Source organism: Colobus angolensis, unplaced genomic scaffold (assembly GCF_000951035.1).
Source record: "Colobus angolensis palliatus isolate OR3802 unplaced genomic scaffold, Cang.pa_1.0 Scaffold126, whole genome shotgun sequence".
Lineage (NCBI taxonomy): Eukaryota > Metazoa > Chordata > Mammalia > Primates > Cercopithecidae > Colobus > Colobus angolensis.
This window is the reverse complement of record NW_012113808.1, coordinates 5,057,790-5,064,111: the sequence shown is the minus strand read 5'-3', so window position 1 is coordinate 5,064,111 and position 6,322 is coordinate 5,057,790. Positions and strand designations below refer to the sequence as shown.

The 6,322-nt window shown below is 40.9% G+C and overlaps 1 protein-coding gene and 1 long non-coding RNA gene across 7 annotated transcripts in view; both read right to left on the bottom strand.

Annotated features, from left to right (window-relative positions):
• The window catches only part of LOC105505511, a 5,263-nt gene extending 5,182 nt beyond the window's left edge, over positions 1 to 81 (bottom strand). Inside the window, exon 1 of the long non-coding RNA XR_001000759.1 lies at positions 16 to 81. This is a non-coding gene — a long non-coding RNA (uncharacterized LOC105505511). The remainder of the gene's footprint in view (positions 1 to 15) is intronic.
• PBX1 (pre-B-cell leukemia homeobox 1) overlaps positions 1 to 6,322 on the bottom strand; it is a 302,032-nt gene that overhangs the window by 259,426 nt on the left and 36,284 nt on the right. The gene's annotated exons all lie outside the window — the stretch shown is intronic.

The following is a 6,322-nucleotide window of genomic DNA, read 5'->3' as shown; positions in this document are numbered from 1 at the left end:
TCTCGATCTCCTGACCTTGTGATCCGCCCGTCTCGGCCTCCCAAAGTGCTGGGATTACAGGCTTGAGCCACCGCGCCCGGCCTCTCCTTAGCATTTTTATGTTGATTACATGTTGAGACAGTCATCTGAATATACTGGAAAATATTTTGTTAAAATTAATTTCATCTTTTTTCAACTTTTCTTAATGTAGCAATTAAAATTTTTAATTTTCTACTTAAATTTAAAGTATCTCTCTTTTGGCCAGGCACAGTGGCTCATGCCTGTAATCCCAGCACACTGGGAGGCCGAGGCAGGAAGATCACAATGTCAGGAGTTCGAGACCAGCCTGGCCAAAATGGCAAAACCCCGTCTCTACTAAAAACACAAAAATGTGGCAGGTGCCTGTAATCTCAGCTACTTGGGAGGCTGAAGCAGGAGAATCACTTGAACCCAGGGGGCAGAGGTTGCAGTGAGCTGAGATCATGCCATTGCACTCCAGCCTGGGCAACAAGAGCAAGACTCCGTCTCAAAAAAAAAAACAAAAGAATTTCTCTTTTTCTCAGTGCTGGACTAAATGATCTCTCAAGTCTCTGTTGCAGCTTTAACATTCTGTGTTTCATCTTGTGCTTCTGAGAGATCTTCCTACAGCAAGAAGGGGAATTTAAAGCATGTCTTTATAGAGGCTCAACGTCCTTATCTCTAAAATGGGGATAATGCCACCTTTGATGTGAGATGAAATAGGAAAGTGACATGAAATTAATAAAGTGCTATAGAAATTAAGTTATTATAATCATCACACTATGCAATTAATTCCCAGGAGGTTCTACCAAGAAACAGCAACCTGGAATGACAGGTGAAAGAAGGTTAAAGTGGGAAAAGTGAAGCTTCTCCCAAAGGAAGAAAATATCAGCTTCACCTTAAAGTTTCCAAGCTTATAGGCATGAATGAACTCTGAGAGAATCAGGAGCTGAATCTCTCGAGAGCAAGAGATTCTCAGAACAGTCATGCAGAGCCAAGGAAGAAACGGAGATAATAACAGTAAGTGCCTGCATTATGTGTGAAAAGCACCTTGGTCCCCAAGCACAAGGCACTTTATACTTTAAAGGAAGTACAAGGTGTGTTTTCAACCCAGTGAAAACTAAAAAAGGAAGAAAAAAACTTAGCAATATTTTTGCAAAAATTTGGCTATTATTTTTCCAGTCCCCCTCCTCCCCTGCCACAACCTTTAGAGGTAAACCAAATACCCACATTTTCACAGATGAAAAAAAACAGAGGCTTAAAGAAGTTACTTGTCCTGGGTTGTGCAGCTGGTAACCACTGAAGCTGGGATTTACACTCAGGACTCTGTATCTGATTATTTTTCTCATCAGGTAAAAGGGGAGAGAGTATGGGGGCAGACACAACATTTCTAACCTTTTGGGAGCATAGCTTAATTCTCTGGAAGTAACCTTGGCACCTAGGGTCCACTTAACATTTGAAAAATACAATTGCTACCACAGCAACCCACCAGGAGTCAAAATCCAACAAAATGATGTCTGGATTTATAAAGAGATAAGTTGGGTTAAAAAAGAATCTAAGGGTTGGACAGGCACGGTAGCTCATGACTATAATCCCAACACTTTGCAAGGCCGAGGCAGGCAGACCACTTGAGCCCAGGAGTTCAGGACCAGCCTGGGCAACGTGGCGAAACCCCATCTCTACTAAAAATACAAAAAGTAGCTGGGTGTGGTGGCACACACCTGTCATGCCAGCTGCTTGGGAGGCTGAGGCATGAGAATCCCTTGAACCCTGGAGACAGAGGTTGCAGTGAGCCGAGATCGTACCATTGCACTCTAGCCTGGGTGACAGAGGGAGACTCTGTCTCAAAAAAAAAAAACAAAGGAATTACACAATTTAGAAAGAACTGGAGTTCATGCTGGTCTCAGAGGGAAGGAAAGTTAGAGTGGTGTTAGACATGCGATCTATTGGGAGAGAATGAAAAGAGGGGCAAAATCATACTGATAAAGCTACTGGCAGAAACACTCTTCTTTGCAAAAAAAAAAAAGAATCAGGAGAAAAAAAGAGACAGAAAATAAATCCGGTGTAAAGAAACACCATGATGTCTATCAGCAGGGCAGGGTTGGTCAGGACACAGACTGGAGCTGGACAAACCAGGATTCAAATTAAAGCTCAGCCACACGCCTGTTGAATAACCTGGGGCCACTGAGCCTCTATTTCCTTTTATGTAAAAGTGGGATAATGATCCCTCCCCTTCCTACCTCCGGGTAGTTTTAAAGGTCAAATCTGATCACATAAATGAAACATGCTATACGCTCCAAGGTATGACACAATGTCAGGCTATTTCAGGTATAAGGCTCTTTATGAAAAATTTGGCTGCCCAGGTAGCTCTTCAAAAAGTTAAGAAGAATAAAAAAGGCAGAGCGTCACTGGAAAGGGTGAAGCTTGTTGCTCAGAAAGGATAAGAACCAATGACAAAACCAAATGCAATCAGGTTTTTCAAGGAATTTACCACATACTGAGAGTTCCAGTCATCCAACAGAAAATCAATAAACACAAGTATGTTCCTCGGAAAACTCTAGGAATTAAACTAGTTCAGCTCAACTGATGTCTCTCTGAGAGTGCTGGTAGTCATCCATCCACAAGGTTTGGAGTGAAGAGATACACAAAGAAGCCCTAAGACAATGGAAGGCAATGACTTCACCCTCCACAGTCTGCCTTGGTCTCCACCTAACTCCTGTCTGAAATTTCCCAGCTCTGGTCTCTACCACCCTCTAGGAAGGGAGGGAACAAAGGAAGGAGAAAGGGGAAAGAGAGAAAAGAAAAAAAGAATTCTTATTCTAGTAGCCAGATAAAAACAAACAAACTGCTATGATTTGAATGTGTCTCCCAGAAATTCCTGTGTTGGAAAGTGAATCCCTCTGCCCTCATGAATGGATACAAATGGATTAACATTGCTATCCCAGGAGTGGGTCTGTTACTGTGGGAATTGCTTTGTTATAAAAGCAAGCACTCTGGCTCTCTTGTTCCTGCCCTCTCACCATGTGATGAACTCCACCATGTTACCAAGAAGGCTCTCACCAAATGCCAGAGCCATGCTCTGGGACTTTCCGGTCTCCAGAACCACAAGCCAAATACACTTTTTGTGAATTCCCCAGTCAGTGGTATTGTTATACCAACAGAATATGGACTAAAATACCAGTAGAACCAGAAACCCAGGAATTGGGGAACTCTACAGAAACGTACAGCAATAATTGAGTCTCTTAAATTAATTATTTATTTAATTTTTAAATAAGGCCAAGGTGTCTTAAAGGCCCGAGTTATAAGCTACAAACTCTCCCGAGGTATTATATTTACAGCATGGCTGCAAGACCCCAAAACAAAAGCCACGAAAAGTCTATTCTTAAAGGTAATGTCCTAAAATATGGACGAAACTTCAGAAATTCATGGAGAAAAAGTACATGCCAGGTCCTGGCTACAAGGCAATAACTTTAGAATTATCATAGGTAGGAACAACAAGGTGAATATCATGGCCCTCTGAAGACCATGTAAAGATTTGGGAAATTCTTGCTCCTTGGCTAACAAATTTCAAAGTGTGGTAGAAAATTATCTTGCACCCCCAAATAGCTCCATTTCAATACCATTACTCCAACAAAACTAGATAGTTCCATGTCGTCACAGAACTATGTTATATTTTCCAAGTGTCAACCCTTGATGTCACCATCTACTTACTAAGGAGATGACCACCCTTCTAGGGGGACAACAACCAACTCTGTTCCTTCCACAAAAGACAGGGAAGACAGTCTTCCTAGAAGACCCTGAGGGGCCACATAAACCCATCCTGGCTGAAGAAGTGAGATAACTGGTTGTACAAAAAGAAGTAGACATGATTTAAAGCACTGTTTTCAGACTTTTTAAGGAATAACGACTCCTCAAAGGAAATGTTACACCACTGAGCATTTTATAAAACAAAATAAAGCATAAGAAAACCAACAAGAACTCCGAGGTAAGTGTAGATCCTGGAACAGGATCACTGAACCCCCAGGGTTCCAACCCAAATAAAGACAGAGGGTACAGTGTGCATGCAAGTAATTGATTCAGTTCAGGAGACTGAGTCTCATACCCACGCTGTGCCACTTACTTGTGGTGTGGCCTTGGCCAAGGAACTAAATTTCTCTGACTCTGGAGTTCCTCCTGGATAATTTCTTTTTTTTTTTAATTTAGAAAAATTGAACAACATAAGAAGTAAAAAAGCTCAGAGATGAGTGTGGAAACAAAATTAGGGTGAAGTAACAGTGACAGAAATAATAACACCTTAGTTCTTAATACACTAGGATGTCACTATTATCCCTACTTTATCCATAGGAAACCGAACCTGAAAAGTTAACATGCTGTGTTTAAAATCAGGAAGAATGGAACAGAAACTTCTGCCCACCAACAGGTATGTTTTCCACTAGATATAATAAACTCCTACATCACAGGCAAGTCTATGACTCTGGTGACAGTCAAAGTCATTAGAACATGCAAAAAGTACACAGTAAAGACATGTCATAAAAATGAACCTGCATTGTGACAAACCAGTAATGTCCCCAGATATTGCCAAATGGCCCCTAGGGGGCAAATCACCCATGGTTAGAACCACTGCTCTAAATAGAGGACATGGGTTGAAACTGAAAATGCCTTTGTAAGGAACAGGCATATAAAAGTAAATGAGTAAGGTGTTTGCATGGGAGGGGCCATGATGAACTAGAAAGCTCATGCACCATCTCAAAGAGGGTGCATCTTTACCATGTAGGAAATGAGGCCCGATTTTACCATGTGATTTTGCAAGGATTCAAACCCGGATTTGTACGTCAATGTGAGACCCTAATGCACTTGAAAGTAACCTTTCTGCACAGAAAATATTTCAGGGGCTACTTCAGTTGTTAAAGATACCCGATGTATTAATGCATTAAAGTACAAAATTGAAAAACCAAAAAAAAAAAAAAAAAAAAAAGGAGGGGGACCTGCATGACAATAAAACAAAACAAAAACACATATCCAACTTTTCCCTTTTACTTGTTCTTTACAACTCACTCTACTAGTAAAATTGGACTGAAACAACAGACTTTCTTTTACTGAGAAATTCTACTTCCCATTTTTCTGTGTTCAGGGTACCATACCGAACTCCACCAAAGCCCTAAAAATTACAACCTTTGCAGCTATTTTGTCAGCTGTATTTCCCTAAAATGTATTTTTCCTAGCTAGCCCAGGCTGGGTGTCTCTTTCTGTCATGCTTTTCTTATGAGCCCATTTGCAAAGACAGGGTCTAATTCTGTGTTCTTTAGAGCACCTTTCATCCTGTTGTTGATTAACACTAAATAATAATGATGTTTACAATAATGGCTGTCAATAATCATAACCATAACCATCATCCCCATAAATAAGATTTCCCACTGGTGGCGTCTTGAAGCCAGTGAATATACAACGATCATATCAGTTTGGCAATCACCTACTAAAAGCAAAGCTGAGTTAGGCACTGACAATGAGTAAATGAATCATACGTAACATGCCAAAAGTGCGGATTAATAAATGGCTCCTCTTCTCCTTTTAAAAAAAAAAAAAAAAAAACCCAGCTCCCACCATCATCAACTAGCCAGGTGACTGACCTTGTTTTCCATTACAACTACTCAGTCTTAGCTTGAAGAGCCATCATTCATGTCATCCTCAACTGCTTCACGGCCAGCTTGCCACCGTGGGACCACTACTGAAAACTGCTCTACTGCCACTGCCCACTTGGCTCACCAGAGCAATTTTCCAAGGGCTCTGATCATAGTTGCCAGGAGTTTTTAGGGAGAATCATGCCCGAGTCCATAGAGTCGTACAAGGGAAGTTCTGGGTAACAATAACTTCATTCCGCTGAAGGGAACTTTGCAAAGCAGAAATCCCATTTCTTGTAGAGTAAGGATATTCTTAGGAATCAGAAAGCTTTCTGCTAATAGAAAGAATACAATATAACTCTGGGTTCAGACATGGTACCTTCTTAAAGTCTGTTAAGACTCTAAGTTCCAAGCCCAAACTATAGACTGTATAAGAGAGGATATAAAAGTATGAACAAAAACCAGGTTCTTTTGTCTTCACGTTCAAGACAGTTGAGTGAAGACAGTGTAATGAAAAGGGCTCTGGAGGGAGACATGTTTGATTTCTGCCACTTATTAGTTAATCACAGTTCTGGGCCTCAGTGTCCTGATCTATAAAATTAAATATTTGGAGTAGATCTGTGCTATCTAGTGAGGTTGCCACTAGTCACTGTGGTTACTGAGCATTTAATGAAGCTGCTCTAAATTGGTAAAATACAACCAAATAG